The sequence below is a fragment of the Toxotes jaculatrix genome, chromosome 22 (genome assembly GCF_017976425.1).
Source record: "Toxotes jaculatrix isolate fToxJac2 chromosome 22, fToxJac2.pri, whole genome shotgun sequence".
NCBI classification, from domain to species: Eukaryota; Metazoa; Chordata; class Actinopteri; family Toxotidae; genus Toxotes; species Toxotes jaculatrix.
The window spans coordinates 15,584,656-15,596,878 of record NC_054415.1 but is presented as its reverse complement, the minus strand read 5'-3'; the positions used below and the strand labels follow the sequence as shown (position 1 = coordinate 15,596,878).

General features: G+C 42.8%; 1 protein-coding gene across 1 annotated transcript in view; it reads right to left on the bottom strand.

The window, feature by feature from the left end:
* The window catches only part of large1 (LARGE xylosyl- and glucuronyltransferase 1), a 55,417-nt gene extending 47,175 nt beyond the window's left edge, over positions 1 to 8,242 (bottom strand). Inside the window, 1 exon segment of the mRNA XM_041030560.1 lies at positions 7,646 to 8,242. The gene's annotated coding sequence lies outside the window, so the exon portion shown is untranslated.
* Positions 8,243 to 12,223: the final 3,981 nt, after the last annotated feature.

Sequence of the window (12,223 nt, the reverse complement as noted above, 5' to 3'; positions counted from 1 at the left end):
CAAGATCCAACAGCGGGGTGATGGGATTTAAATATCCTCTCCGTACTGCTTTTAGAATATTAGACACAAATTTAGCATAACAAACAGTCTTTTCAAGTAAAAATGATTCTGGATTCATGGGGAAATAGAAGAGAGAAAAAAAAAAACACCACTAGAGTCCCTGCTCTCCTCTGTCTGATACTACACATCAACATAAGCAAACACAGATGTATCTGTTGGAAAGTTAAAAAAAAAAAGAAATTGTTTTATCAAGGCAAACACATCCAGTTGGTTGGTTTGTTCTCTCTGGTGATGTATCAGAACCTCATGGTTTGGTACTAACCTTAAAAATAAGAAATAAATAAAGGCAATAATCAAAATGTTGTCCGACAACACGAGCTCAGAGACACCACGGCTGAGTCAAAACCTCTGAGCATCTCAGAGAAAAAAGTAGATTTCCAAAACTCAAGACAGAAGTTATTTACTTCTTCACATCCTGGATGTAAAAGCACCGCCATAACAACAGACAGCAGGACACTAGCAGAACTAAAACGTGGCTCATAATGGTCCTGATGCAACACCAGTACCCACCAAAGCAGGCCACAAAGGTCAGGCCCAGAAGATCTAGACTGATTCAAGAAGCTGGTGAGAAATACCAGAGCTCAGCCTGGGTGTAAACAACCAGCAGCCACATTTAGACAAAGTCCACAATTCCAACATGGAGTGGCAGTGATGTTCTAAGTGTTATCTGATATCTACTGATTATAATTAAACAGGGAAACAGGAAAATAAAAGCCAGGGGACAATATTAAACCCTCAAAATGTGACGTTTAGAGAATGATAATAAATCACAGTCATTCGGTGGGAAATAATGAATGATGAATTACATCTACAATCAGGAGATGATGATCAGTAAGCTCCCTAATCATTCTTTGTTTAGTCAATAGTTGTGATGGAGAAATATTAAGGTTTAGTGACAGTGACAAACTCCGAGATAGATACTGCATCAGTGCTCTGACTGTATCAGGGACAACTACTTCAGAGAAACCAGCGATCCAGCACACACACACACACACACACACACACTGCAGAATGAAGCAAAACCCAAGCAGAGAGTTAAAATAATCTATTCTTTGGTTAGTTTTCCCATTATTGGGCCAATAACGTGATATAATAAACCTTCAAAAGAGGTGTACAAATGCTGCGGCGGGGTGGGGGTGGGGGGGTTAAATCTTTGAATGCAAGAGAGAATGAATTTCCAGTCTCTGAAGCACATAGTGCCAAATGAAATCATTGTGCGGGGGAAAAAAACTTGCATTTCAATTTTCAATTACTGTTTTTTTTTTTTTTTTCCTGTACATCCTGTAGCAAACATGGGCCGTGAGAGTGCAGCTGGTCCCACATGTATGAACCAGTAAGGAAACAGTAAGTTGAAATTCGCCCCCTTCACTTGAACTTGAGCCCTCACACACACATATATATATATATTCTTTATAGAAGCCCCTCTGGCAGCAGTTCCAGTCTTCAGTCTTCTTGGTTTAGTCTCTACAAGCTTTACACACATGGCTTTCAGCAGTTTATCCCGTTCTTCCTCTCCGATCCTTCTCGCCTGGTTACTCCGTTTCGGCCAGACGAGCCGCTCTAGGAAGAATCCTCCTGGTTCCAAGCGTCGTCTTTGGTTTCATGATTGTTGAGAATACTCCTGAGAACACTCACAGCTTCACAAATGTTTTTTTTTTATATCCTTGCTCTGATCTGTGCCCTCGCCCCCACACTGTTCTGCAGTCCCTCACACTTCATGGCCAAGTTTTTCCCGTCCTGGTATTCTGTGTGAATCGTGGGACCTTATATACACACAGATGCGCCTTTCTGTGCACATCTAGCAACTAAATACACTTTTTTGAGTTAGTGAATAACGTACAGTTTCCATTTCATTATACTGTCAACTGACTACTACTACAACTACATTCTGTACAGTGCTGTACGGTGTGTTACAGTGTTTGGGGTAAATCTTCTCTACCACTCATTCACTCCTTCACATCTTATGTTCTGTCACCCTCCATTGCCTCTGCTGCTGCTGCTGCTTCAGATGTATACAGTCCTGTGCTGGCTGTACATAAGGCTGCAGCAGGGTAGGTTCAAGGTGTTCGTATTATAAGAGCATGGAGTAATACAAATGGCGCTTGTATAAACCTTGTAACTTGAACTAGTGGCATGTGCTGTACTGAGGTTCATGTGTGATTAAGTCAGCCAAGGCCCGAACAACACACACACACACACACACACACACACACACACACACGCACACACACACACACACACACACAACTCGTTCAAACAGCAGCTTGTGTACAATGAAAACCTGCAAAAAAAACAAATGGATGAACAGGTGGTTTTCAAGGCAGGTTTAATGTTCCACTCAAACTCCACTGCTTCTACTCGACTTCTACTGTTTAGTGAGATTCTTTCTGTTCGGTAGGTTGCAGCAGTTTGACTGCGCGGACATTACAGTGCAGGTCACTGTGTATCTGAGACAAACGATCACACAGAACGCTGCAGCTTTTCTTTAAGACAGTGGCCACGAAACGGCTCAGGGACAATGAGGGATTTGACAACTAACAATTCTAACCGTGTCAACAAAGAATCAGAACTGAACAGAGTAATGAAGAATCCTAAAGAATCCACAAATAATCCATAAGTAGCTTAATCAGAAACCAATGGAGCTGTGAGCCCTTTTCAGATTAGGAGGAAAAGGTGTGGCCTGTTCCTGTGGCCATGTTTCTGCTCACCGCTCTGTGCTCCACACTCAGGCACAGCCTCCACTGCTGCTCATCAACAACTTTCATTCCGAAACTCTGACCCGGGATGTCCACTTTCTATTTCTCTGACTGGTGACTGGATCAAAGGCACTAAAATATGATGATTACAAATAAAATTTTAAGAGTTTTACAGGACTTTAGTGTGAAGCGGCTGCTCTGTAACTGGACAGAGGCCATTAATAATATAGCATTTCTGGCACCACTTTAAGTGCCGCTGCTTAGCATTTTCGAAGCACTGTACAAACAAGTAATAAGTGGTTTACAGCACACTGTAATGTAGTCAAAAGCAGGCATAATAATAAAATTATCCACAGCTATACTTCCTCCTGTGGACACACTCGTAAGTGAAGGCTGCTGTATACACAGAGAACAAATGAAACTAAGGTGGAATAATATAAAATATGTCTCCATAGGAGAGACTAGATTTATAAACACTTCAAAATCACAGTTTCCTGGTTTGTTTGACTGGTCACATCTTCTCTGTAGAAGACAGATCATTCATTACTGAACAGTTCTCGACAGCAGCGGATCTGATTCTGTGTACCCCCCCCCCCACCCCCCACCCCCCCCCCTCAATGGTTCAGCCCTATTCTGTGCCAAGTTTCATGACCTAGAAAAAAACAACAACTGGTGAACATAATTTGCACTTCTGACCCATTTCATTCTACTTCTTCCCTTCCCTAATGGCGGGTTGCTACGACATGCAGAGCAGAAGACGGATTATCCCATGATCTCCGATGGTGAAAAGGGAACGTTTGGATGAAAAGCCCATTCTCTGAAGTGATAGCGCAGACATTATTCGTGATATTGAGTGAGTCGTGTCTCTGTGGCACTTCCTCTGCTCCTGATCCCAAACTGCTGAGTGTGTGTGTGTGTGTGTGCACAGGTCCTTATTGCACCTGCATTCCCTGCTTGATGTACTCCCAATGCCCACCCCACCCCCAGAAGTGCTGCTGCAGTCATACTCAGCCTCACTGCTTGTGTCTTTATTTCAGCTCCACTGCTGCATGTTTCAGGAAGTCATATTTACAGACTCCATGAGTCTGGATTTGGCTCCATTAGCCCGAAAAGTATCTGAAAACCAGACCACTGACATCGGTTTCTTCATTTAGTCCTGTGTATACTGTGGCCTGAATATGATCATGTTTAATGAAAAACAAATTAAATGGCTTTTAAGTATATATTCTTCTACTGTTCCTTTGAGCTTACTTGCATGTTTCTCGTGTAAACAATACAAAAGGGAGTCTAAAATTCACACGGCAAGTTTACAGCCCTAGTTTCGGGGACCATGGAAATTTCTAGACTTCAACAAACAGGGTCTCGGCAAGCCACAAAAGAAATGAGAAAGGGTGTCAAGCAACTTATTAAAGCAGGAACGATGAGTGACACATCAGAGGAGGGTACGCTAGAAAGGAAAGTTTGTAAGATGTGTCATTTCACCGTACTGGAAGGTAAAAAGCGGTTGTAGCGGTTCCAAATGGTCAGGCGTGAGGGTGAGGGTGAGAAGTTGGCTGTCAAAGATGTGGAGGTGGGGCAAGACGCAATAATTGTACAAATGGGAACAACACCACACATTTTCAGACAGTGTCTGCACTCAGTTGTTCACACGAAAAGTGAGGGGAGTAGCTGTGTGAAGAATGATGAAAAGAGAGAGAGAGAGAAAAGTGCAAACCCTGTCTACTTCCATATCTCCACATACCTGACCAATCCCTGCCTGAAAGGAAGGCATCTGGCTGTTACAAAAAAAAACAGGCAGACGCCAAGAAAACCATTTTCATTATCTATAAACCTGCCAATTAGTTTCACAGTTAACTGATTAATTGTTTGTGGGGGTTTTTTTTTTTCCAGAAAACAGTTTTTTTTAAAGCCCATTATAAGCTCCCAGAGCTGAAGATGGCACCTGCTCATTTTCTGTTTTGTCCCACACTCAGTCTAAAACTCAGAGATGTTCACTTCAGTGCCACATACTGCAGGACAATGTTTGGACCATCTGGATGGAAAAGTAACCGAGAAAATCATTCAGTTATAGTGACTAATTATTTACCTGACCTTATTTAACTGACTAATAATTTCAGCTCTTAGCTGATCATGATAATTAAAACAAGTTTTACTGTCCTTTGTGTAAATGCAACACAATCTGCATATCATTTATCCATTTATTTCTGTTCACTGGTGCTTTTGCTTAAAATTGTATTTGCTATACACATAACAGTGTACAGTTACATTAACACTGCAACTATAAGAAGTCAGTTAAAATCAGACTGCTGTAAGTGGATGAACCAAAGAGTGATTCTTTCCTAATGGCGAGTCTACCGCGTTATAATGTGAAAATGTCATAAACAGAAGTCATGTTCAAATTCCAAGCCGTCCACTTGAACTGCTTAGATAATCAAAACGCAGAGGCAATAATATGACACGGTTGTATTTTGTCTTGCTGGTTCGTCGAGTGTCCTGTTAGGAGCAATAAAATCCAGAGAGGGACATGCCATCACACGGTTTCAATTAACTCTGGTAAACGACCTGTTCATCATCTTTTCTCCTGTACAGCAGTACTGGATCAGCACACAGTATGACGGACGGCATACGCCGTTTGGGAAGAGTGTTACTGATAAAGTCCTTTGTTGTTAATTGTCTTTCCTCCACTGTTTAGAGAAGAGAACCAAGTCCAAAGACAAAGCGACTACATTCAACACGTCCAGCAGTGGATGGTGTGACTCCTGGATTTCACCTCACTGTCCCCCAGAGGTCAAAATATTCGCCCTTATCGGCTTCATCGCTCATAAAGCGGTCGTTTCAGAGTCGGGGCTTATCTCCAGTGGAGGGGCTTTAACCTCCAGAATATCTCCGGCGATTACACGGTGATGAGTGCATCACCTGAAATGTGGCTGTTTAATGCCGCCGGGCCTGAATGGGGAAATCAATGAAGCAGTGGACAGAACAGGCTTGTTTGCTGTTCCACCATACACCCCCCCCCCCCCCCCCCCCCCCCCACCCACCCCAGAGAGAGAGTCAGCCTCCATGCTCATTAATGGAGACAAAGCGACATGATACTGATATATACTATGTATCCAGGGGACAGACGGAGGTATTGATTGTCTAAAGATTATTGACTCATTAGAAGGAAGTGTCTAAACCTAAAGGCTTAATTCTCTGAGGTGAGCTGAATTGACTCACCATCCTTTCAGGACAAGTTAAGCCTATTATAAACTACAAAAAGAAAACTTGTACAGACAAGGCAAATTTAAGCAAGAGGTCAAAACATGTCACCATTTTATGCTTGTCTCTGTTTTTTTTTTTTTTTTTTTTTTTTTTTTATATGGTTACAAACTGATTTCCGAAAGGTTTCTGGACCACTGGTGCAACAATCCAAGCAGATTACAGACAAAGGTTTGAGCTCTGGGATGAGATTAAAATTGATCAAACAACAGGAAATGTATGACTTGCATCATTTTTCAAGCAGAAACAGAAAACATTCACTGGTTACAGCTTCTTGTATATGAGAGTTGATTTCTTTGTTTTCATTAATGTAATTTTTCTTTTTCAAACTGTCAGACAAAACAAGCAGTGATCACAATGGCTATTTTTTGACCTTTTACAGACCAAATGATTAATCAATTCATTGACAAAATATGATCAATAATAAAAACAATCACTGAGAGCAAAACCTACTCTGGGATCTTGAAGTCAATGTGTGCTATCACCTTTAACATTTTCAGAATAAAGGCCTAAATTTCTAAATAATCCCTGATGAAACCATTTTAACCTGATGACCTGTGCTGTTTTGGTTCTATATCTAAGTTCTATGAGAGCAGCCATTATAACTTCAGTTAAACCCAATGAGGATGAATATTGCAGCTGAGACACCACTACAGTCTTTCTCACAGGACAGAATTTGTAGTTAATTCAAAAGACAAACGATGGAAATTCAACTGTGGTCTTAATAGAAACTGCCATAAAATTGTCCTGATAAAACAGAACTTAGAATAACTATTTAAAGCAACTATATATATTATATATATATATATATATATATATATATATATATATATATATATATATATATATATATATATATATATAATTCCATATGAATGTAGCATCATTTATTGTTTAATGTTAGGATATATTAGCCTAGCCTGAGCACTCGACTTGATAAACACTTGCTAAAAAGAGCAGTAAATGAGCAGTAAACAGCATCCTTACTTAATAATGTTATTTCCCGCTGTCTCTTATTACTCTGTATAGACATTGCCGTTGTCACATCGTGTAGCAGCGGTTGCGTGTGTGTGTGCAACTGTTGCCTCTAAGCTTCCTCCACTGTTGTGTATGGCTGCTGGTCCGCGTGCTCACATAACAGCACGCGCGAGAAGTGGACAGGGACAGAAATTAGCATGTTTATGCGTTTATAGCGTTGTTTATGTATATTTTTTTAAATTTAAAGAGCCAAAATGCGTCAGCTGGGAAACTCAGTGAAGGGCTGACCGAACCCCCACCCCCCTCCCCCCGCTACCTCCGTTATTTACTGTTGTTTAAGGGGGGAATTAAAGGACCGTCACCCCGTCCTTGGTTCCTGTAGGTTTGGGTGTCAAAGCCTAATTCTGCTGAGGTGCTGCCTGCGCTCTGAATCAATATATACACATAAATAAAAAGGAGACTTTGGTGTGAATTTAAGCACAAGGACTTTTTAAGGTTATGATAAGTGAAAACCACACAAGTCGTTCCAAAAATATCGCGGGGAGGTGGGGAGGGAGGAGGGGGGGAGCAAGCGGTTTATAGCAGCTACAATGGGACTGGTGAGGTAAGGTCGCCGTGCTAGTCAGACGTGAGTAACTGCGGATTCCACTCACCTGATGCAGAGGGGGGCTTCAAACTGCTGCTTTCAGGGTGGTTTTAGTCAAATAAATCCACGGTAACAAAGCCCACGGTGCTGCTTCAAACGGAGAACCGTGTCTTTGCCTCAGTCATAACAGTTCTTCTTGCGCAAAATGAGACGGAGCTGTCCGCCGCTGACTTGGTCCATGTAGTTGGGGCTTTATTCCGCTTGTTTATCGGTCCGGCAGCCGGAGCCGTTAGCCCCCCGGCTAACAGCGACAACAGCCGGGCCGCTCCGTTCCCCCTCCGGGCTGGGTAAAGGACTTCAGTTTCAGGGGGAACGGGGCTGCGTCGCCACACGGCAGCTTCAGCCTCCTCTCAGTGTCATTATTTAGCAGCGGGTCTGGATTACAGCGACCAGCAGGCAGCGACACACAGTCCGTGGGGGAGAAACAGAACCGTGGCGGCCTCCGACAGCAAAAGCACGGAGGCTCGGTGGGTGCCCCACTGATGCTCCGCTACTTAAAAATACCTTGCGAGTGTCCGGTAAAGAGTATATCCCCTCCTCGGTGGTATCCCACAATCGTCCAGGTCCTGGTTGTGTCTGAGTTTTCGGCCTCAACACAGCAGCTCTTTCTTCCTGACAAGCAGCCAGCGACCAATCACAGGGCTGCATTCAGAGAGGAGGGAGGTGGGAGGGGGGACGGAGGATAAAAAGGAGTGGATCAGAACGGACTGGAATCTGGACTGAACCGGACTTGAAGATTGATGGACTGAGGTCCTCAGCAGGCTGAGGCAGGGCTGGGTTAACCCAAAGTTTGCCCCGAGGCTAAGAGAAAGCTGCGGGTCCTCATTGGACCCATATGTTCCCCAAATGAATTTGGTTATAGGTTGATTAAATACACATTCATTTAAGAATGCACACCATGTGTGCATAATATCACCTGAAATGGTAAAGGTATTAAAAGTGGATTACGACTCAGGGCCACTGCACAAGAGTAGGTACAAGTCCAGGAGTCACGTTAAAGCCATCGCATTTTATTTTATATTAATCAGAAAATCTAATTACCACAAACTTTGCTGCACAATCAACCTGGGGCCTCTGAGGCTGCAGAGCCTGGCAGTTGGCCACTTTGCCCATCTGGTTTCAGCCTTGGACTGAAGAGGCGCTGGTCTGAAACAGTTAAGGAATAAAAGTAGTGCCACATGGAAAAAAAAAAAAAAAAGCATGAAATTAATCTACTTTAGGAATCTGAGATGAATGTTAGAAAAAAGTCATACATCACATGCTAAATACATCTCTGATATTCTGAATTTTTAAATTAGACTTAGATATATATATATTATACGAACCATACTGTCACTGGTGCAGTGAGAACTATATGTTTAAAACCAAAGGCTACTTATACTGCCACAGCCTATGGCTTCACTTAGTAAGCTACTTTTAATGGCAGAATGTTTTTTTTTTTCTTTTCTGCTGTGGCCTTTGTAAATCAGCTAAATACTGCAGAAGGTAACTTCACAGCTGAAGTTAATCAGTCTGATTAAAAGTACCTGTACATGCCAGCAACTTCTGTGTCGTTTGGAGAAGAGAAAGAAGCCTCCTTTCACCAGTGCATCTCACATGTTCCCAGAATATAGTCTTTTGTTTTTCCCCTCTGCTAATCTTTTCACAGATGTACAAGCATTTACTTTGGCTCTCTGTGGGGCATCAAATATACAGTATATGTACTGTAATGAATTCTCACTCTTGTTCCAGACCCTGCAACTGCCAACAAAATCACTTGGATCACTTGTTAGTAAATTGATGCTGAAGCTGCAAGTGGTATTTTTCAGTCTGGAGAGGGAATCTAAACATCACAGAAGAGGCGAGTCCATGAGCGAGTGGATGGATCGCGGCTGGTTCAGAAGTGTCTGTAATAACACCAGATCACTACATGTTGTAGTGACTCTGTGCAACTCTGTTATTGTCCTTGAGAGGCCCAGCCAGACTTGACCCCTTCAAAACACCTCTGCAGAGACCTGGTTATGGCTGTCCACCTACTGTCCCCATCCAACCTGGGAGAGTTTGAAAGGATCTGCAGAGAAGAATAGCAGGAAAATCCCCCAAAAATCCAGGTGTGCAAAGCACGTTGCATCACAACCAGGAAGACTCGAGGCTGTAATCGCTGCCAAAGGTGCTTCAGCTGAACACTGAGTAAAGGGTCTGAATACTAATGTCAAAGGGATACTTGCAACAGTGTGGCTCATTGATACAGTACGTTTTAAACAGTTTGTAGACATCAGTGAAGCTCGGTGGCTCAGAGCAATAAGATTTATCAGACTCTGGATACACAGTTGTTAGCAGGATGTGTACATTTTTGCACATGGGATTTGCTGGATAAGAAAAATGCAGAACATCACCTTTCCTTCTTGATGGTGTGTGTGTGTGCTTTGAAAGGGTTAGTTCACCAGTTTAAAACAACCTTGTAGAGTTTTTTTTTCTTTCAAATCAAGCCTGAACACAAACCAAATCACCCTGAGCTGAAAACTGTGAACCAAGCAGGTTTTTACCCCCCCCCCCCCCTCCTCCCAGCTTCGATCAATCACTTTTGAACCACCTTCTGTTTCTTGACTCTCTTTGCATTGCATCATGTTCCTATATTGCTGCAATTTGATCGGGTAAAGTCTCTTCTTAGCAGCTTCTTTGTGGGTGAAATCAACCTTTTTCAGAGGATTCGACAGAGTGTGTGTGTGTGTGTGTGTTGGCTCTAGACTATATGGTGATGACCTGAGAGTCCTAGCAGTGGGATCAGTGGTGGCAGGCTACTTTAAAGCTGCCGTGCTTGCCTTCAAAGCTCCCAGCAGGGATCTGGTCTCTGAGCTGCACCGCTGGCTGGCAGGGGGCTCAGGACTCTCTAACCCTGGAAATCCTCATGGAGATCTAGCCATGCTTTACTCCGCTCAGCCTCATTCTGGGTCCAAGCGATGAGCCTCTTGGATTCACCGACATATGATTCTATTCTAGCTTTTGAAAGAAACATCAAAGGTTAGTTTTGGATGAGGAGCTAATCATCCTTTTCACCCTGTGGAAGACTGTCAAAGGAAAAAAGATGAATGAATTTTGAGTTTAAACATAAAAAATAGAAATATACTTAATGCAAAGTTAACATATTGTTTACAATGCCATCATCACATGGTTGCCTTTTTACTGGGAGGCGTGATTGTGTTTTTGTTGGCTTGTTTTAGATTGAATGATTTTACTGGCACGGCAGCTTCTGCACTTCAGTAGCTGTTGGAACAGTTCTCTCTCGGCCTGACAGCTGCCTGCCTCAGGGTCTCTATGCAAGTTTCTTGTCCAGGTGAACATCCTCTCTGCATGACCTGCTGATTAATACTCCTCTGTCCGTCTCCTTGTCTGTCACATCCATTTAAAAAAAAAAAAAAGTGGTGCACAGACAAAACTGACCGATGCTGTCAGTGGGGTAAAAAAAAAAAAAAAAGAGCTGGAAAAATAGAAAGAAGGAGGCAGAGAAAGAGGAGTGCAGTCAGTATAGAGCTCAGCACTGAGTCAGCACTGAGGGTGCAGGGTTCCTGCTGATTTGCTGCAGGACTTCACAGGGCTACAGCCTCGTTAGTCCACCAAACACACCCCCCCCCCACCCACCCACCCCCCGCGGTCAGGCTCTCACAGAGCTAATACATGTTTAACAAAGTTTCGTTGTTTTGTCCTACATCAGTTGCCTTGTTCAGACGTGTTTCGCTCATCGCTCGCCATGTGCAGATCTGTGTTTCGAGTTCATGTACACGTGCTAACTCACTCACTGCTGATATAATCTGTAAAGAACGGGGCCAAGGGACACGCACAGCACCTAATCAGATGCATTGGTGGAAGCTAATTTGATTAGCGTCAGTTAGCAGGGAACACGGTGGGCGCAGAGACGGCTTTAATGACCCACTGGTCTGCAGTGGTATGGCTGAGAGGTGTTTTTTTAGAATATAACACTGATTCTGATTCCACTCAGCTGTCAGGGTTGTGTTTGGTGAGTGTCTGTGAGAGTTATAGAGTTGGGTCCTGGTCCTTATATGTCCCTCATCAAGCCTCCTCTTGAATGTCTTGTTCTGATTCCAGCTTGGATTCACTTCCACTCTACAGAAGCGCTGCAAACTGACACGTGTTAAACACAACACATTTCTTTATTTCATCAAGTCTAAAATTATATTTGCAAATTTCAAAGAACAGAGTGAAATATATATTGATTCTGATTCAATGTGACATAACATTTCATTACTTTGTGTCCATAAAAACATATGATGTTTATTATTGTCCAGGCCATCATAAGGCTTCTTGTCTTCCCTGATGCTCACAGTGTCACCTCTGTGCAGGGTCGTGAAGTATTAAAATCACACGTTCCAACAAAAAGATAGACATGCAATGGATTTCTCTAATTACAGACCTCTAAACTTGATTAATGTGGACTTTAAAATACTGACTAAAGTATTAGCTTCACGGTTAGAGGGAGTGTTGATAGCTGTAATTAACGCTGACCAGGCTGGATTCATTTTCAAAGGAAGGTCCTCAGCTGATGACTGAAGGGGATTATTGCATTTGAACTCCTCAAGTAGTGTCCCGG